We start from the raw sequence: 22,306 nt of genomic DNA on the forward strand, positions 1-22,306 counted from the left end.
CAAGGAAGTGCATCAACATAACCATATCCACATCACTTGTTTTCTGTGCAAGTTGCTCTTGTGCCTTTGGCTTTGGCGAAATGAAAGATGTAGACGCTTGGTTATCCTGATTTGCTGACGGTTTCGGTGTCCTGCTGTCGCTTGTCTGCCTTTAAACGCTTGGGAATCGTCCTCTAGGGTCCGTTTTGGCTGTACTCTTGTTTTTCTGAGCTGCAGCACGCTTGGCTACCGTCGCATACGGCAGTGGTGATGTACTGTACTGTGATTTTGAAGTCATAGGAAGTGAATGTAGTTTCAGGATTCGCGCAGGGCGATCCCTTTTAGGGGCGAAGCTCCTTAGGGCGTGGGCTGTGCGTCCCCTGTAGCCTGTATGTAGCCACCTCTAGTTTAGTTCTTGCAGTGTTCACTAGATGGCGGTACCGTCCCCTGTATGTAGCCACCTCTAGTTTAGTTCTTGCAGTGTTCACTAGATGACGGTACCGTCTCCTGTATGTAGCCACCTCTCGTTTAGTTCTTGTTGTGTTTACTAGATGGTGGTACTTGTAGCTGATGATGAAAAGATGCAAGATGTTATAAACTAGAAAGCGGTACTTGTAGTTGATGAAAGACGCGAGATCTTATAAAATAGGAATGATGTCACATATGGCGCGTGTCATTGGTTGAAGGCAATCGTTCGATTTAGTGCGGCGACGTACGCTAGGGTGAGCGATGTAATAAAATCAAGTGGGCAAAATGTACAGAGGATTCATGGTTTACCAGGTTTCCCTCTGGAGCTTCGCCCACTCATCATCATTCACTTCGTGGATATGGCGGAATTTTTTTGAAGCACTTTTAAGCAAAATTTCTTGACGCTTTAGTCGAGTAGCCACCTGGCGTTTCGGACAACCAGCATATGACGCTACGTGGTCTCCATCGCAATTGGCATATTTGGCATGATTCCTCGATGTACATTCTTTTGATTCATGTGCTCCTGCACAGATTTTGCAGCGAATTTGTCCGTGGCACGACTTGGCAACATGTCCATATTGTTGACAGTTATAACATCATGTGGCAGGCTGTAGGTACTCTCCCACCGGATGACTTGTGAAGCCTAAGAGAATACGAGGCGGCTGTAACTTGTCGGGGGTAACTCAAGAATTACACTGCCGAGTAAATGTGGCTCTGCTGAACCATCTTCACGATGGAGCATTTTAGTCTGTCTCCTGACTGAGATTACACCGCCGTCTCTTAAATATTCAAGCAGTTGATCTTCACTGTACTGCAGTGGTACTTGTCTAAGCTTTCTTAGGTTTCTCACATACGACTGTGGTATATACGGTGCAACTTCAAGACCAGCAACATGTGTTAACTCAAGAAGTCTGGAGGATGCAGTTACTGTAGAGACACTTACGGAGACGTTGCCATCTCTGTTGACATGGAAGGACTGTACTTTCCCTTTAGCAGCAGATACTACTTCACGGGTCAGTTTGTTCGGATTGACTTTCCAGAACGAGGCGCTAGGGTCTGTCAGCTTGAAAATTACGGGTATCCCCGCTAGTCGGGCTTACGTGTACGTGTCTGTTGTGAAAGGCCTATCGTCTGCTTCCACATCACAGTTCATTTCCGCGGAGCCGATGATCGTTGCATCGCTGTAATCCTCTTTATTATCAGTTCGCGCCTTCTTCGAAGTAACACACTCGTCGTTGGCGTTAGGTGTCGTCGAGGGGCCGTCACAGTCCTCCTCGGCTCCGCGAAACACGGGATTATCTTGCTGTTCGGACGCATTGATTACTTCGTCTTCATCTGAAGGGCGCCGAGAAGAATGGCCGCCACCAGTAGCAGAAGCTTTTGGGCGTCGTGGCAGCCTAACATAAGGCTTCGGCGCCTTCGAGACGTGACGCCTGGTGCACCATGAAGGTGGTGGCCGAAGGTTCTTCCAGTGTGAAAAATAACGTTATCTACGCAGTGTGCTACAAGCTTTCATGAGAACTGGTATATAAACTGGTATCTCTTGGTCATTGCTGGCACTCATGAAAAAATTGCAACAGAAAAGCTTGTCATAACAGAAGAAAACGTTATATCACTGAAAAGTGGCTTTTTATGCGTAGCGTGAAAGATGTAGACAAGGGAATCTTGGCAGACTGCATTCAGAATGTCACTCGGGGTGAACAGGAACCTAACTAATTTAGTCTTCACGACAAAGATGCGTCCGGGCTAATGTGTGCCAGCCACCTAGGTGGAACTGGGTTGAGCTAAATAAACCTGAATGCCGTGTTCTGCTAGGAAAGTTTTATGCACCGACGGATCAGAGACAGTCATTCTGTTTCTTTCTACCCATGCATTGCAGAAAACGTGCAAGACTAAGGCACCGTATATTTCGCATGGAAAGCTCCTGAAATCCCAAGTAACACTGCAGGAACTAGTCACGCTCCACAGTGGGTGAATCAGCACAAAATATTTGAAATAAAAGAGAACTGCGCATATTGGAAGTGCTTCGTTTCAGAAAGCCACCGTCAAGCTTAACTACACATATCTCCCAATTGTCTACATTGTATGAGCCGCAAAGTTCGACTTAGCTGCAGTGTTTTTCTGCTGCACTTGTCACTTTCACTTGAACAGCACAACGCTTTTAATTCCCCGTTACCGTGGCGTTTGAGTGTCGCGAACTGGTACGCGAGACGGCTTTCTGCTCTGCCATAGTAGAGTACTAAGTACTCTAAATCGTTAAACAGTTTTTCTAAACGCATTCATCTCCGCGTGTTTGGCTATAGACGTGGGTTATTGTCAAGACGGCATTACGCTCTCCTATAGTAGAGTGCTATGTACTCTAAATTGTTACATACTTTTTCTAAACACGCATTCATGCTCCCGTGAAACAAGCATTCGAATTTTCTCATCGTGAGGCCCAAGTGACGGCTTCAAGCTCTTCCATAGTAGAATACCAAGTGTTCTGAATTGTTTACCGCTTCTTCTAAGCACACATATTCTACCTTAGTGAAGTGTCTGCTACTTAAATCGTCACTGAACTTTCTAAACACACACAAGAAGGAGAACATCGCGTGGAACGCTATTCCTGTTAGCGATCTTATTAGTGGCAAGGCAGCTCTTACGTGAGTAAAGCCGTACGTACGTGCGTCGTAAGAATGCGTCGCAAGGTACTCCCCTCGCAGCAGGTGTCAAAGCGGTGCCGAGTAGGTCACAGCGCCGCGGCGCGTTGACGTCACGCTGCCCTCCCAGTGCGCGCTGATGTCACTTTTTTCCTCGCCTGCCACACACTCAATGCAGCACCCGCAGCTGCCGCCTCGTTCCTTCGTCCACAACACCTGCCGCTACCCTCAATCGCTACATCACGGGCTCACCGATTAACGCGCAGTAAACATGACGCACGCCTAACGTACGCATTGAAATGTGTATGTACGTGTCACAAGATCTACGCCAGCCACCACTTCGAACAAATCTTCTGGCGATCACCACAGCACCCATTTAGGCGCTGTTCAACCCGTGACGCCACCCGTGCACAAGGCGGCTGCTATGACTCCCATCAGGGCTCTCTTTGAGAGAGAAAATGGTGTGAGTTTTTATCGTTAAGACTCCTAAATCTCTGACTAGATAAGTGACGGTTATGAGTGAAGGTTAGGCGATATTGTTGTCCGAAAAATGTGTCTTCTTGTATGAGCGAAAATATCCTAAAAGCGGTATGAAAGCAAAAGCGGCTGCAGCAAATAACTGAAGTTGCTAAACGCTACCGGCAGTTCAGCGGTGACGAAACTAGCCAGCGTGGTGTTCATTGGTGCCCGTCTAGTGTGACTGAAAAAGAATCGTCACAACCACCCAATGTTCAATGTGTGATGCAGCTGGTGTTGATAATGACAACTGGATAACAATTACGTGGTAGGGATTATAAATTACAGACATAATTACATTTCCATTTAAAGACATACGCGAAGACAATTCATGCACGGTCCCAGGAAGGTACAAATGAAATAAAAGCCAGTAAAACATGAAATCCTGGGCATTTCAACACGGTTAGCTTCATCTTTCAACAAGGTGGTATAGGACTCACTCGGACTCAAACTAACCAAACTAACCCCACCGGGATACACAAAGACTCAGACGCATGGATAGAACTGAATCAGAGTGAGGTAACTCGTGAGTGAGTTTGCTGAACCATAAATTAGGAGAAATGTCCCATGTCAATGCTACATTCTTCTCAGCAGCAGCAAAGGGGCTCATAAACACAAAGAATGCGCAAATGCAGCGTATAGCGAGCGTCGTCGAAGCAGACTCTTTAGAATTGCAAATGACCTAACTAATGTTTCTGCTCATTCGCAATCAAGCATAAGTTTACTAAAAATAATTGGGCTCTCAAGGTCAGAAAGCCCCATATAATTTCGGTAAAGACCAAAAAGAAAGCAAAAATGTATCAGATGGTGCGAATTCCTGGTACTAAGCACTAAGGAGCACACAAACTGAATAGCGAGACTCACGCTTGCTACCGACCAGTCCTGAGAAGGAGCACGAAAATCAAGATGGACACCCAGGAAGAAATGGCGAGAACAAGCGCTGAACTTCAACTAAGATTTTCTAGAGGTGAAGCTCCTCACGCTATGGGTCAATCCCTCCTCTGTAGACGTAGTAGTAGTATGTAGCCATATAGCCTATGAGTTGCATAATAGATGGCGCTGTGTGCATATGTCCTTTAAAGTTACTGTATATGCTACCTTTAGGTAGGAGAGTTGCGCCCGGGTACGCCATCTTGGGTTCAAATGTCTTGCGGGAAAGCCACTCGCACCCACGTAGGAGCAACGCTCGCGCTTCAGAGTGCTACATATTCTCTAAATATAGAGATAATATGGTACTAGCATGGCTTCATTTATTTTTTAGCTTTCTTTATATTTTATAAAGGTATGAATAAAACTCGGTTGATCTGGTCATGCCTAGAAGCCTTGGTTTGATGCTTACGTTCTCGGTATGTAATAATAAAACATAGTGCGCCGGCTAATTGAACCAGTGAGATATATATTTATGGTTTGTTACACTAGCTTCGTCTCCTTTTCCGCTGTTTTTCTCATTTATAAAAATGAAACTATTTTTGCACTTTTGATCAAGATCGAACCAGTAAGGGATGAATTTTTTTCATCGTGTTAGACTCATTCGTTAACTGTGACAGCGAGCCAGGCGTAGTTTTATCGCCTTCAACTGAATCGAGCTCGATATCGATTGAGTACCCGAGCGACAACAAAGTTAGGCGCGGCTCTCTATTACGCTCGTATTACAATCGCGGCTCACGACAGCTCATGTGAGTCGTTGTTCAACAGTGCTATCGCACGCAACATTCTTTTCGCGTAAGGTTTCAAGGCCGCATTAAATTCATGCAATTCATGCGCTAGCTGCAACACCTTGTCGATTTGAATAAGTATAGTTTAACTCATTCTTCCTTTGTTTGCAGTGTTATACCAGTCAGACCAATTGGGATGTATGCAGCCGACACATGCTGACCAACTCTGCATGTATAACTTATTCACTACATCTGTGGGTAATACAAATTAAGCAAGTTTGCAGCACCATGAATACATAAAAAGAAGTCAAACCTTTATTCCTTCCTCACTGAACACGAATCTTTCTCTAGCGACACCCACTGCACCCGTGTCTAATCACAGAAACTGTAAGTAGAGTAATTTACCAGAGAATGCACTTGCTACCACATTTCTACCGACCAACATGCCACATGAATACAGTACCGAAGAAGTACAGCGAGAATAACCACCACAGCCGATGTCAACCACGCTTGATCTGCCCAGAATCATCGTAGCATTGGTTTTTCCGCAGTGCAATTGAACCACTTAAGACCACGTGATGGCGCTCGGCGAATAGGGGCGCTGAACTCCCGTAGGCGGAGCCAGTGGCGCCCGGAAAACACTGGCGCAGCTCTGCTACCTAACGATAGCATATACAGTATCTCTAATGTCCTTGAGTAAAATAACTTAGTGGCATTGAAGGTTTTCAAAGCATATCCACGGAGTGAATGATGGTGAGTCGGGCGAAGCATCCATTCGTCCGTCTATCCATCTGTATGTCCACCAGGCTGTGCGCCCGTCTGTTCGCCCATAATGCCATTCGTCCATGCTTCCGAGCATGAGTCCATCCGCCTGTCTGTCCGTTCAAGCTTCCGTCCGTGCATATATTCGTCCATCCGACCATTCGCGCGTCCAACCGTCCGTGATTCCACCCGTCTATCTGTGTGTTGGTGCTTCTGACCATCCGTCTGTCTATGCACCCATCCATGCTTCCGTCTGTGCTTCCATTCGCCCGTCCATCCATGTGTGCGTTCATTCATCTATCTGTCAGCCCGTCCATGCTTCCGTCCATCTGCCTGTACATTTGTGCTTCCGTCCGTGCTTCCATTCGTCTCTGCGTTCATTCGTTCATGCGTCCGTCAGTCTGTCCATCTGCAAACACGGACAGATGCTTGGACGCACGAACGCATGCACATAGACACGCACTACTGGACGCTTCGCACTACTTATCATCATTGACACCATTGGTATGCTGTGATTTTTTATTCAGACGACCAAAATTGCATATGAGCTCTATGTATATTTGTATGTCTCGCTTCTGAACAAAAATTCAGTTGAAAGTCAACGCTTATGCTCGTAATTTCTTCCTCAGTGTTGGCATTGTCTTTTTTTTGCTTCTTGTCGCCATGGACCAATAAAAAGGTTTGAATTATCAGTTATTCATCGCCAGATAGCGAGAACAATGGGGGTTAACATGTAACAGGTACTCTTCCTAAGAAGAACATGCAGGCGAATGCAAGAACAGTCGTAAAATTTTTTCACTTATTTATTCAATTATTGTTGTACCCAAGGCGCCAAGGGCAGTTCAGGGAGTTGGAGAGAATGATAAAATGTTTCATAAGAAAATACAGATTCCAATACTTCAACATTGCAGTAATATTACAAATAACTGTCCACCTACGTAGTTGTACATAGGAGTGCGCAGTATCATGTAATTTCTTGAAACATTTTTGTACTTCTACAGCTGCATGACTACACTACAGCAGACCCTGCAGTTACTTGAAGATATGAAGTTTTTTTTTTGTACTTCAGAAGGTAACCAATTCTGCTGGCTTATTGTCCTGGAACAAAATGACATTTTAGGTGCTTCAGTCCGGCAGCTTATTCGATCAGTTGTAATGGAAAGATATAATCACTCAAGAGTCAAAAGTATTTTCTTGAGCGTCTAATAGCGTTTCTTGATAGCATTGAAGCGACAAAAAACGAAAATGACTGCTCATTCTTGTCTGACAATTATATTGATCCCCCTCAAACTCTCGAATGCTTCATGCACCAAGTACTGCCTCCAGAATTTAAGGCAGTACTTCCTGTGCTGCCTCCGGAATTGGACGCACCCATTTAGTGACGATGTCTAGTGACGTCACAATGACGGCACAACTGTTTTCGATGTAATGTAGCCACATGATGGCATCATGTGGCTACATTATTATGGAGTCAACAACAGTGTACTTTTAGATCTGTAACCTTTGGTACGCCAAAGGCCATATATTCATTACCAAGAGTTTTATGTGACTTTTGACCAACTTGTCATGCACGTTCACGTCTAAAAGGTCTCTCGAAGTGTTCTCTGGCTCCTCTAAGATTACCAAAACCTCTTGGGTCGTGCGACTTATAAGGGTTTCACCTCGATAAAAAATTCTCGTTTATGAATCGTCTTGACGTGCAGATACCAATAGATGTTAGCAACACTGACGTTAACAAGAACTAATAAAGCAAAAGAAACAGGATGTCAATATTGTCATGAGGCACATTGCCACTTGCACGTGATCATATTTAAGAAATGCACGAATAATCAAGTATGGTGCAGTGTATGACGCTCTTTCAGATATGTAAGGTCGACCACTCAGAAAGGTCATCAAGAATCGGATTGTTTCTCGGAACGATTGAAGATCACTGGGGAAGAACATTTCTTTGAACACATTCTACCCTTCCCGTTTCGATGGTTCTTTACTGAAAAGTGATTCATAATAAAGACTTCCAGGTTATTCCGACAGCTAGGCCATCACTCAATAAAGGCTCCCTCTGTGCATTGATTTATAGACCATCGTTTTTATGTAGTCTCAAGATATGCATTCTTATAAGGCGGACTCAGTAAGTACAAAATAGGAGTCCACGCTGGCATAAAGATGGAAATGAGAAAGTCCTCATCATACCCTTGTTTTGTTGTCCGATGATTTACATAATGGACAAGCCGAAGCACCATCGCTGCAAACACGCATACACCCTTCAAAAAGATGGAGTGACTCCTGGCTTCATTAAGAGCAAAACGGTGATGTCCATTACGTTTTTTTGTCTCCCATTTGTCTCAGAGAAGCGTTCCTCCCTCATCAAAAAAAGTGTGACTAGCCCCCTTTAAGAACAATATGGCCGAACTTGTTCCTCCAAATTTGATGCTCAATTGCAGGAAACCAATACCGGTGTAGCAGATAATAGTCTCGAGAGATAAATATTCAACACCATACAAGTGGGTGAATCTGGAGAGCATGCAGCCATGAATTACCGAGTAGCTGGCGTTATCAGGATCGATTCAGTGACACTGAAAGAAACGTATAGGCTAGTGTTACTTATCTTGACAACAAATAATGACTGTTTCACTGACGCCCCGCCGCGGTGGTCTAGTGGCTAGGGTACTCGGCTCCTGAGCCGCAGGACGCGGGTTCGAGTCCCGGCTGCGGCGGCTGCATTTCCGATGGAGGCGGAAATGTTGTAGGCCCGTATGCTCAGATTTGGGTGCACGTTAAAGAACCCCAGGTGGTCAAAATTTCCGGAGCCCTCCACTACGGCGTTTCTCATAATCATATCGTGGTTTTGGGACGTTAACCCTACAAATCCATCAATGTGTTTCACTGACATTTGGTAAGTTGGGCGAATTTCTGGGTTGTAGAGAAGGATATTGCAAAAGAGCCATAAACATGATTAAAAAACACACTCCATTCAATGAATGATTCAATATTATTAAAAAATGCTATGATATTGCCACCTACTTGTGGCGAGAAAGACTCCACCCTCGATTTCTCGAAAAACTTCGTGAGGAAGAGTATGAGGATGGGTAGGAATGGCTCGAATCGCTCCAACGGTAGCTGTGGTCAATCACTGGAGTGAGCAAAACAGACCACACCGTACCTATATCATGCTAGAAAATGGTGCTCCCACGTATCCCACGTCGCATACGAGGACCACGTGGCTGTACTTTACATATTTTGGACTATTCCCACCGCCACACCTCGAAGCTTTCAGAGCTTGCATTGGCCGAATGGCCACACATAAACTGTATGCCGTGGTGCATCAATGGATATGGTGCTACTCTGCTAACCCGAAGGTGGCAGATTTACTTACGGCCCTGGCGGTCGTATTTCGGTGGATGCTAAATGGTAGAGGCCCATGTGCTTTGCGATCTCAGTGTAAGTAAAGAACACCGGATGGCCAAAATTTTGGCAGCCATCTACTACGGTGTCGCTCGTAACTATATTCTGGTTTCGCATCATGAAACCCAGGATAACAATTTACCACAAATAATAAAATGGAGACGCTGAGCAAAAGCGTACGAAATCAGCCATGATATCTATGTACGAAACACTTTTTTTCGCCATTTGAGGTGAGAAAGGTACGTCATCTGACGCAAGGAGTCAAGGAACCGCTGTTCGCTGGCCTCAGAGGGAGTCGTCCACAGCAGTGGATAAGGTTAAAAAGAGGTGACTGCTATAGAGTGTGCACTGAATTGCGGTGAGAGTTTGAGTGCCTACCCAAGAACTCACCAGTAAGTGCAGCAGCTCTGAACTATGTCGTTTGTGAAAGTTCCTTTTGACAAGTGATTGGAGAAATACAGCGTACATTATTCGCACAAGTGCTGTTTTTGACACACTCTGCAATTTGGAGTGAGCAGAAAAAAATAGTGTTTTTATACTTTTCCTGCGTCTTTGGTTACCCCTAATGCGCTCTTCATGAAACTTCTGTGTGCTTGTTTTTTTTTTTTGTATTTCACTTTTTGCCTATTGGTGGCAACAGACGTAACAGGCAGTTCTGGCTGACGTCTTCACATTTAAATGCACATATGTGTAACCCATAAAAGGCAGAGAGGGATGGCCACCATCACAGTTCAGTGGTAGAGCATCGCAGGCGTTACTAAAAAGTTGGATCTTCGGATTCACCCGGTGCAGAGTGAATCTTTTGTCTTCTTTTCTTTCTTCGCATTTACAATACACTTCCTTCTAATATTATTCCGTATACTTATCATGGTATTATTGTCTGTTACTTCTCAATAATATTGTGTCTGTCAAAGAAAACGAGTCCTTACTTTTGCACTTTCTTCGCACATTATGCAATGCAATATCAAGATGACTTATATCTCAATAAAAGTTATGCAGTAATTTGTAAGTCAATATAAGTTAAGTCCCGCTCACAACAGGATGATTTGGTTTTTTTACCATTTTCTTTGCGAGATATCGTAGTCGCTCTCCAAGGTTTTTGAGAATTGTTCAATTCTAGCAAGTATAGTTATGTTGATTATTAGTTTTTACACTTTAGTGTTTTGAAATAAATTGTTTTGTATTGCAGAAATGTTCGCTCACTAATAGCGCGTTTCTCGATGTTTTTGAGTTGTTGAGTGATGAAGTAAAAAGTACATCGCGGGAGCCAGCAAGTAACCTTTATCATGCACTGGCAAACGTTCATGCAACCGAATGAAGGCTACCTTGAAAATGATGCTAAAATAACTGTTTGTTTTCCTGATAGTTGCGCATTTTATCCCTGTACTAAAAAAACAGGGTTTTGAATACCTCTTCAAACAAGAGTGATGTCTTGGTTACAATTGAATATATTTTCAAAACGTGAAAGCCAAATTATTTATCGCTCTTTCTAGGCTTTCTATGTGATAATTATTTTATTGTTAGCTTGGTGGAATCTAGTAACATTGCATTCAATGCTCAATCATGCTGCATCCAGAAAACACCAAAATGAAGAGTGCTCATATGAGTAGGTGAAGCTTGTAGTGGGCAATATACGCATTCATGGGCTTGAAGTTCATGCTAGCTCGATCGATAAGTTCCTCATTGGCTGGACGTGTTGCCTTGGTTTTCTGTCACACGTGATGAAGCAGGAAGCACAGATGTGCGTCCTACCACCGTAAGTCTTTGCAAGAGCAGTGTAATTAGTCAAATGTCTAAGAAATTTTCGCATCTTTAATTTTCTGGCAGAAGCCGGAAAAGTGATGCTGTATTTTTTATGTACAGTAATATAACAATGGCAGATCTTGCTCGTTCTCTTTTCACTGCAAGCTTCCTACTATTTTCTTTTTTTATAGTTGAGGCAAGTGCTCCAGAACCGAAGTTTTATAGACGAATTCTCGAATTTGTGAGCACATGCAAAATATTATTGACTATTGTGACTACTAAAATGATAGTTAAGCCATCTTGTGAAACTATTTTTTTACAGGCAACTGAGAACCAGTGAAGAGTTTACTTGTCTTCCAGCTCAAACTTCGGGAACCTGATACTGCTGATGAACAGATTTTGGAGACTAGCCAGGGAACGGTAATTTCAGATAGTGAGAGGTCACGAAAATTATGCGAGTACATCGCGCGCCTTATAGCTCAGATATATTATGACTATCGTCATCATCATCACTGACCTCAATACTCGCACTGTACGGCAATAAACTCTGCCATGTTTCTCTATTTACACTGTACTATGTTTCAGAAGTTTCCTTAAATACTGTGGAGGCAACAGGACCCTTAGCAATTAAGAAGGGCGCTTAGCCTCTCCACTTGTATTCATTCGCATCGTGTCGTCTGCTCACCGTATTAACTACGTAAGCTCAACAAATTGCTGTGACCATGGCTAGTTCATTAACTTAAAAATGATGTAAAGGTGTTAGACAAGCAATTACTTCGGGAACTTAAAGAAGCGTTAATTTGTTGCTCTGCTGAAGGACGGAAAATATGAGGACAAGAACGGCGGGATGGTTAACCAGCCTATAGGCAGCCGGTTTTCTACCGTGTGCATGGGAGGGGGATAGGGTAGATGAAAGATAGAGAGCATAGAGGGAAGAGAGATAAACACAGCACATTCGGCAGCACACGCGCGCACACTCAGTCATTGTGCAGTCTTGTCTTTCGTGGTGTGCGACATTGCTGTTGAAGCCACTTGTTCAAGTCCTTGTAGCATAGGAATTTCAACAGAGTTTTTGTCGCCTTCTGTTGCAATGTCTTCTCTCGGGCACTTGACAGAATAGTGTCCACAGACATTTGGCTGTGGTCGATGCGCGCAAGAACGGATGCCAGTGACTGTCTCTGGATATCATACGACGGACAGCCAAGATCCGTAGAATCTCATGCCGGTGAATACCTTCACTTTGTGGCTGTTTCTCCTCGACGCTATTCCTTGCTCTCGTATGTCTTGTTTCTCTGTCGACGCGTTCCTTAGCGTCTGCTGCTGCAGCGCTCCTCTCCTCTCTTTTTTTCACCGAGGCAGAATCCGATGCGCGCGGAGTGCTGTGCGAGGTTTCATGTGCGATATTTGGAGATACAGCGTTCTTGGTGTGACGACGTAGTCCGAACACTGCCTGGGCGCATGAGGCCTAGCAGGTGTGGCTAAGCAAGCAACATATCACACTAATACCGACAAAACGTACCTGACCCTTTAGTCCCAGAGCGAGATGTTACAAATCGGTGGCCGATTTCACTATTTCTTTACTGCTGTCACTGCAGTGGGCGTGTAGCAAGATCAAGTCCAGATCCAAGTGGGCAGTGACTTCTTCATGTGTACGGTCATGTTTATTTGCAAACACGGTTATCTGTGGTGACAGTCACAAATAATAAAAATTCGTAAAACATAAATGTGAAGGCGGAACACATCATATGTCTCGATGTGCCTTAAAACACACCAAAAAACGCCGATTGCATCAAACCCTGTCACTTTTAGGGCACTTCCATGTGGTACAACGTTTTGCTGCGCAAGCGTGTGGCATTCTTTCACCCTGTAGCTTCGGTAGTGCTGAGTGAAGTACGTTAAAGAGAGTATAGTCGTGTGCTTGCTGTGAAGACGATTCTACGCAAACTTGTTCATCTCATTTGCTCACCTAACTGTCTGCATCTCGCTCGCACTCCTGCCTTCTCTTGAGGTCGAATGTATTACTCCTAATGACCAGCGGTCATTTTGACTTTGGCTAAATGATCTGTCTAAGTTCTCTTGCTCTTCTACATATCAAATATGTTGTATAGAACAGGCATGTTTTTTGCGTAATTACTGTCAGTCTCTCCCTCACCTTTTTTTCTTCTCTGTCTCTTCCCTCTTTCTCGTATTTCTTGTCCCCTTCCCTAATCCCCCAGTGTAGGGTAGCCAACCGAATGTCTTTCTGGTTAGCCTCCCTGTCTTCTCGCTTTTGTTGCTTCCTCCTTCCCTCCTGCTTAAATGTTATTAATATTTTTCTCGCACGGAAGAGTTACACCTTTAATTTGTTCTTCCGTGGCCTGCACCGTCGTTTTCTTGGAATGTATAAGGAGGCATGTGAGCGGCGTTCCGGAACGTGTATTGGCATTGCAAAGAATTCGAGCCACTAGCATTTTCTGTCCTACTTTCTGTGTTCCTGTGTGCTTTCGCAAAAGTTTCAAGAAGAATTTCTCATCTCTAAAAACGAAACAACCATGGCCGGGATAAAACCGACGATCGGTAATAGGGCAGTATAATCACTTTACCTTCGGTGTTTATTCCCACTACACTCCGTAAGCAATAGACGTAATAAGTTAGCGAAGCTTGATATTCGAGAACAACCAATGGCTCTCCCCACCCCGGTTGTCTAGTTACTAACGTGCTCGGCTGCTGACCTGCAGGTCGCGGGATCAAATCTTGCCTGCTGTGGCTGCATTTCCGATGGAGGCGGAAATGCTGTAGGCCAGTGTGCTCAGGTTTCGGTGCACGCTAAAGAACCCCAGGTGGTCGAAATTTTCGGAGCACTCCACTACGGCGTCTCTCGTAATCACATGGTGGTTTTTTGGGACGTTAAACCTCACATATCATCATCATCATGGTTGCAGTTACTACAATACAGAGCAACAAATTTGTCTCAGCTTTCTTTGACATAGTCGTTTGCTGGCTCAAGCTATGTCAAACTGTTCTAGGCAGTCGTGTTGACCTGATAAAAAATGTGTTTAAATAAGCAAGCTCTTTGAATGGTTATTCTTGTTTCTTTCGAATAGATCACTGCGCATGTATTTTTGCTATGAACACCAAAAAAGACATTTGGAACAGTATAATTTATTCACTATAACTACATTTTGAAATGTGGGATAATGCTGGTTAACAGTGGAAGAGCCTCAGACTGGCTGGCCGACGTTTCTATAGGAGGACCTATCTTTTTCAAATGCCTTTGGAAAAGATAGGTTCTCCTATAAAAACGTCGGCCAGCCAGTCTGAGGCCCTTCCACTGTTAACCGTGATTATCCCACTACGTTATTGCCATCTGTCTGCTCCTATCTAGATTTTGGATTTACATTTGAAATGGTTACCTAGAGTGAAAACTGCGATGCACTGAAAAAAAATGACATTGTTCGTTAACTTACTTGATTCGCGAGTTGTTTATGAATGAAAACTACAACCGCAGATGAGATTTCATGACATATTCCTGCTTCCTGGAGAAAATATCACGACCCAGGTGTGATACGTTTTGAGAAAAGAGATAGGGGTATCAAACACTTCAAGCCGTATTTGTTTAAAAACTGTGATTTTCAGCCCATAGGTTGCTCAAACGTTTTTTATTCACCGTGCCCAATTTATTATTTTGTAGCATCTTATGTATGCCCTATTGCTTGTTATAAAAGTAACAAGTTGTTAAGTTTCTTGCCTAAGGCTACTTTAACAATATGCAGCGCGCCATGCTAGCAATTTGCCCTGTGGCATAGCTATTTCGAGGACACTCTGAAAAACGTTCCGAGCTTATAGTTAGTGCGTCGGCGAACATAACGAAAATATTACTGACGGCTCATGACTGTGGCGCAACCAATCATATGACGTTGTATGTGAACAGCGGTAGACTGCAGTCATAGAGCCGGACTGAACTTAAGGTGGTGGTCTCACTCCGGCCGCAACCACTCCGCATTTTACGCATTGTTTGTGGATGCACTGGGCTCGCTGCGCTCCACAAAGAAAACTAAATTGGGCTACTTCAGAAAGCTTATTTGGCCTTCTTTGTAATGACATTTCATTTTATTGCCTGGTTGGAAGCGTTGCTTAAAAGAAATAAAAATAGTGCGAGCAACAAAAGCATTTTCGCAGTGCAAGCCTCTGTTGTACTGCAAGTACGGCGAAACTGTTCAACGTAACAAAGCAGAATTTGCAGCGCCTTCAGATGAATTGCCATTCAAGGTTAGGTTTCTATGAAGAGGTATTGGACATAAACTAATTAGTATTTTTTCCGTTTCAGTGAGAATGGGCAAAATAGTAGAAGTTTTTGTAGCAATTTTGTTTTTCTTTAGAAAGCAGAACCAAAATATTTAGTGACTATGTAGAGTAAATTAGACTTACTTTCCATACGAAGTCGATATAGTGCTTTGATGAAAACTAGATGAATTATTATTCTGTCACTGGATTAGTTTGTGGCTGTACTTGGTCACGCATTACTGACGAAGCGACAAAAATATACTAGCTGATACTCTGAATTTCTATATACTAAAGCAGCAGGCCCCTTTCTGTGATTTTAGGAAGAGAAAAGTTGTTTATCATTATTAGGAAACCTACAAAATAGCTTTGAATATAGCTAATTTTTCTGCTTGCCAGCCTCGTAGAAACTCGCATTTTTTTTCTTTTAGACGCTAACTACCAACGAGTGTTGCACATTAGTAGATGCATATTGTGTCTTGTATCTATTTGTGCTCACTAGCTTGACCACTCAGTCCTTCAAACTAAATATTTTCAATGAATCATAAATCTCACAGGCGTTTTTTTTTTGTAATACATCCACCTAATAAATGAAAAATCAATTTCTTTTATGATGTCAGTTCAAACGTTCGCCAAGTTTGGCGCAATTACACATAATAAAACGGGTAAAAATGGTATGAATTATATTTCCAGGATTCATAGTTTGCCTCAGAAGGTAAATCTAGTCACCGCACGTAACAAACACAAATAGTAAAAGGAAGAGGGCTGAGTAACGAATCCTTTTAACTCGCACAACGTCAGCAGGTGGGGTGGTGTCATCAAGTGGGAAATGGTTTCGGTACGCCGGAAAACCGCGCGTTCGTCACGCATTCGCAGAACCAGCGTTCCCCGCAGCGTCTTTAGTTATGTGCATCCCTTCGTGGTTCGGCTGCTCGTGATTTGCGTGTTTGTTTGAGTATTTAGGGGCGAACCTCCTTATAGCTGCGCCCGTTCATCCCTCGTAGTCGTAGTAGTCGTGAGTAAGCAGTCTAACGTTTCGACCTCCAAGGTGGTGCCGTTGGGAGATTTCTTCTGTGTGTTGTTGAAAAAATCGCAGCGTGCGCGTTAACTAAAAGCCGAATTCTCCTGCCTCTCATTCCCCCTTAGCAGCCATTGGCATGTACATTGAGCACCATCTGACAAAAAAGGGTTGCTACGTTATACTCGCTGGGCGTAACCTTGTTGGTTATAGAAAGGTTTAGCGAGCGTTGAGCCCCAGTGCCATGAATACAGTGAACTAGTATATAACATGAACTCGAGGTGATTAAAGGTGGGAAGTAGACACGAAGCACAAGCCGTAAGAAAGTGCGCGTGTGCCATCTCTCGTTTATTCCTCGGAATGTCCGCTGGATGGCGTTGCTTCTATATGAGGAATATATGATGAAAAGATGCGAGATGGTGGTACTTGGAGTGTTGAATAGATGGATGAACGGACACAGAGACAGAAGCATGGACGGATGCGCGGATGGCTGCATGGACGGATGGACGCATGGACGGACGCAGGAGCGGATGCATGGATGAACGCTGGGACGGAAGCACAGATGGACGTGTGGACGCACGAACAGGCGCACGCGCGGATGGGAGGATGGACGCACGAACGGTCACCCAGACGCATGCATGGACGGACGGAAGCAAGAACGAATGGACGGACGGATGCTTCGCCCCACTCTCCATCATTCACTCCGTGGATATGCTGCCATTTTTTTTATGTCTGTGAGGTTTGATATTCTGAAAGGAAAGACGCTGACATGCCATGCGAACTATATGTATGTTGTACCACTTCAAAGGGGACACGATATTTTTTAGGGGCGAAGCTCTTTAAAGCGGCACCCGTTCGTCCATCGTAGTAGTAGGTTGTAACCAGTTTTACATTTTGACCTCCAAGGTGGTGCTAGTGGGAGACTTTTTCTGTGCATTGTTGAACAATAACAAATTCGCAGCGTGCGCGTTAACTAAAAGCCGAATTCTCATGTCTCTCACTCCCCCTTAGCAGCCATTGGCATGTACATTGAGCATTATCTGAGAAGAAAGGGTTGCTACGTTATACTCGCTGGGCATAACCTCCTTGATTTTAGAAAGGTTTAGCGAGCGTTGCGCCGCAGTGCCATGAATACAGTGAACTAGTATATGCCACGAACTCGAGGTGGTGAGGTGGGAAGTCGACACGAAGAGCAAGCGCAAGAAAGTGTGCGTGTGCCTCCTCTCGTTCAGACCTTGGAATGTCCGCTAGATGGCGGTGCTTCTATATTAGGAATATATGATGAAAAGATGCGAGATGGTGGTACTTGGAGTGTTGAATAGGTGGACGAACGGACACACAGACAGATGCATGGACGGGCGCACGGATGGCTGCACGGACGGATGAATGCATGGGCGGACGCAGGAGCGGATGCATGGACGAACGCAGGGACGGATGCACAGATGAACGTGCGGACGCACAAACAGACGCACGCACGGACGGGCGGATGGACGCATGGGCGGCCACACAGACGCACGCATGGACGGACGGAAGCAAGAACGAATTGACGGACGGATGCTTCGCCCCACTCTCCATCATTCACTCCTTGGATATGCTGCCATTATTTCTTCTTTTTTTGCCTTGCATATGAAGACTACAGATTTCACGCACGCGACAAAATACAATGAAGAACCGTCAGCTCTGAGCTGACTATTGATAAATAGTATGAAATTCGTACCAATGATTCGATGCTCACAGTCCACTCTGGTACATCCTCTTGTCCCTTCACTACTTCAAGAAACTGGCACACTGATTCGCAGAAATACTGTCACACAGAACGTACTTCTACATACGAATTTTCGGTGGACGTTCTCAAATTTTATAATTGCCGAGAACTTCGGAGTAAGCCTGTATGGTCAAAGAAGAATAAGCCGACTTCGACTCCCATGAGAATGGCCACATTAAAAAAATCCTGCTGATACATATAATATAGCACTGACGAATATTTTCGATGCGAAGCATTTTTTTGTGTACTGCAAGCACTTTTGACGTCTATCTATCTATCTATCTATCTATCTATCTATCTATCTATCTATCTATCTATCTATCTATCTATCTATCTATCTATCTATCTATCTATCTATCTATCTATCTATCTATCCGCTCACGTCCGGGTGCTCTTGTTATCGCGTAAACCAAAATTAGTATAGGAGGATAAGATAATTTCAAGAATAGGACGCGATAGTCAAGACATGAATGCTTTCATAATCCCGTTGCATGCGCCGTCAATCACCTTCCACAAAAGAGTGGCACAAACCTGCGGGCGGGTGTGTGCCACTGGTATGCGGGTCTGTGCCACAGGTGATCTACACTTGGAATCTACCCAGCAACAACGAGAGCACATAGGAGCAGTTTTAACACGTGAGCGTTAAGAAAAATTTGACATCGGTAACGCTGATCCGGTGACCGGAAAAAATAAATGTCAAGGTCTCAGAAGGAATCGAATCCTAGCATTACGCATGACAATCAAGCATTTTACCACAAAGCCACGTGAGGTCTCAGAACTATTATTCAAATTGACCCTAATGCTCATGAAACTTTAATTGTGGTTGCGTGCTGGCTATCCAATGATATCATGATAACATATGCAGTACTATGATACAGTTGTGACGTTGGGTTAACATCAGTTGTAGTTAGGGGCTACAACATCAAATCGACTACAACATCAGTTGTAGTCGATTTATGTAAGAGCATTCAGGGGTACCATCCTCGCGAGCACCAGCGTTTCATATCAGCTTATGGCTTCTGGTGTTGTTAATACTCACGTTCCCCGTTAACATCAGCGCGAAAGTGCAAAAAAACTGAATATACAAACATCTGCAATGTGTGTCTGTGCCTGCAAGATTTATACATATATTTAGCGTCATTTCATGACGTGTCGCAATATAAAAATTGCAACTTAATCACCTTCCGTACGTATGCTTCGCATAATGTCGATTATTAGGGTACGTAGGATATGCCGATTTATTTTTTGGGTAACTGTTGCGGGAACCTAAATGGAAAACTTGTCGATGGTGCCTGTAAGTCAATATAAAGAAACCCACAACTACTCAGAACAAATAGGTGTATTGCTGCTGGTTAGCAGAAGCATAAAACAAAACTGGATTCTGTAACTGCTCCGTTACCAGAAAAGTTATGCGCCCCGATTTCTTTAGAAATGCCGGCATCCTCTTGCTTGCTAGAAAAAAAACGAAAATGAAAAATAAAAGAACCATTGCGCATGAAACCTTTTCTCAAAAGTGCTCCATATATTTACCTATCGGCCCCATCCTGAGATGTCACGTCATTCTCGCAAGCACACTACTCTGCAACGACTCTTTCACAATAAAGCCATAAGGAAGAAGAAAGACAGAAATATTGCAAAACGTGATTTTCAGTACACTGTGTTCTCGTTTTCGGTTTCGCGTGTTCATCATACCTTCGAAATGCACCGATTCAACTGTATTTTGCTTTTTGCAGTGAATGGCAACTGATCTAGCAGAAAAGAAATATCTTGGAGAACATGTAAAAGTTTAAATACGCGCACAATTTATGCTACACGAGCTCGATAATCTACAATATGAGAAAAATTAGCAAGTAACTCTACCTTTTGCAGGCAATGCATGTTCAGACCATATATCTTACTTTATAGGCACCCTTGAGTGACCCCAGGGCACTACGTAACTCTCATTGATAATCTTAGCATCGCTGGCGTCGTCTGGTGTACATACACGTGTGGAAGGTTCCCCTTCGAAGGAGAGGCAATGGTTATTAGCAGCACTCCCCTCTCTATCATTGCCTTGTATGAATGCACATTCTAACAATGCATCCTAAGGGTTCACATAGTACGAGACAGACTTCGCGCACCGACTATTAGCGGACAAGTGGAGGGGGGTTCCCGCCGTGCCCCTCTCGTGTGCGCGCCTATGCTGACAGACCTAACTATACTCCATTGTTTACATCAGGTGCGACGCCGTGAAAGCTATGCAAGAAGTTTGATCAGAAGCATATGTGAACTCGTTTGCTGAATTCCGTGCCGACAGGTTGTGCCCTGACGATCTCCGACGTCAGCGTAGCTCTGCCCGACTGGGCTGGCCCTACGTCACCTCCTGACGCCGACCTCCGATGACAGCGTAGCTCTGACCTACTGGACTTGCCCTACAATATCTCCTGACGCCGACAAGAGCTCTCGCAAGTGGTGCGCCGTCCTCGGACTCCTGTGACCGTGTTTCCATATTTCCTATCTCTCTTATCCCCTCGATACGTCCTCGCTCGCTGGATTAGCGCATCTCTCTTTCTCTTTAGCTTTGCTTCTATCCTTTTAATTCCTCCTCACCCCATCCCCTTAGAGCTACTGTTGAGGTGCCGCACCGTGATGCAGACAGTTACGGGGCTCCCTTTTTTCTTTTCCCTCTCATAGAATCACTTCAGAAACATATGTGACTTTGAGCGTCTCGCGCCTAGCTTTAATCGTTGTAAATGCTCGTGCGAGACGAGCACAAACGTGTCTGAAGAGCGGCGCCAAAGGCTACAAATAAAACATCAAAAAATAAGAACGAAGACTAGCCGTATAATGGGGCGTTTTTATCGACAAGGTACAAAACAGAAAGAAGAAAATAAATCATCGTCATGTCTTAGATGAAAAAAATAATCCTACTGTTTCTTAGTGCGAACGCATTCATTGCAAGAATTCTCGCTAGCCTTCAAAGCGTTGCACTTGATGTAGAAAACATAGCACAGAAAAAGACATTGGTAGAACACATGAGCATGGGCTCAGAGGTGTGGCTCGTATGTATGTGCCGTCATAATCCCTTATGGTTTTCGAATATGCATAACCCTCCTTTCTCCCACCCTCCCACTAAGTGTGACGCTGTGCTCTATTGTGCTGCCACTCGGTAATCTGTGTGTTCGTGCGATTACGTAGCATTTGAAAATCTGCTCTTGGCGAAAATGAAGAATTTCCTAAAGCAAACACTTCGTGGGAACTTATTTTACCACGATTTAACCAGTATCACAAAGATCAGGAAATAAGACAGGAAACAGCGTGCACCAACTTACGGATTATCCCACGTCATCCCATATACTAGGTGGTCTACGTAATTCTTATAGGAGTTTAAAAAAAACTATGGGCTCTAGGAGCTTATAACTGCTCTATATAAGTGTAAATCATCTGTTAAAGTGAGCACCAACAATGAGGCGGAGGAATAAATTTTATGATAAGAAACCAGCAGGGTTAGGTGCCCGGGCCTAGCCCTCCCATGAGGGGACGTCAAGGGCTTGCCTCGACACCGCCTCACGGGCGTGCTGGGTCACCCAGGTTTGGTCGTCGAGAGAGGGGCTCCGCAGAGCATCAGGGAGCTTTCAGGAGAGTGTCGTGGCGATAGTCTGTCTGCACTGTGCCGGGCACTCCCACAGCATGTGCGAAAGCGTAGCTGGGTGAGTGCCGCTGCACTGGCAGCTAGAGGCTCTTTATTTAGGTAACAATTTTATTGTAGCTGGAGATTGTGAAATTTAGCGAACAACCTCAGGATCCTCAGGTTATCTTGTGGTCAAAGGTGCCTGGCTGTTTTCGTAGCGTAAGCTACGTTGGCGGAGGTTGAGCAGTTTCGCGAGGCAAGGAAAAAAACTGATGCGCTCGCGCGACGCTACATCAAGCTGCCAAGCTCGCTACATCAAAAAGAAGGTTAGCGGCAATGCCAGTGCGCTCAAACGCTTCAAAGCGTTTGGTTGATGTCATGTTCAATCGTTATTCTATGGAAGTGAGCGAGTCGAAGAGACAGAGAGAGTGTGTGTTTGTCGATGTGCGCACGTATACGCGCGTGTGTTTGCACTTCAGTGAAACGACG

The sequence above is a fragment of the Rhipicephalus microplus genome, chromosome 5, assembly GCF_043290135.1.
Source record: "Rhipicephalus microplus isolate Deutch F79 chromosome 5, USDA_Rmic, whole genome shotgun sequence".
Lineage (NCBI taxonomy): Eukaryota > Metazoa > Arthropoda > Arachnida > Ixodida > Ixodidae > Rhipicephalus > Rhipicephalus microplus.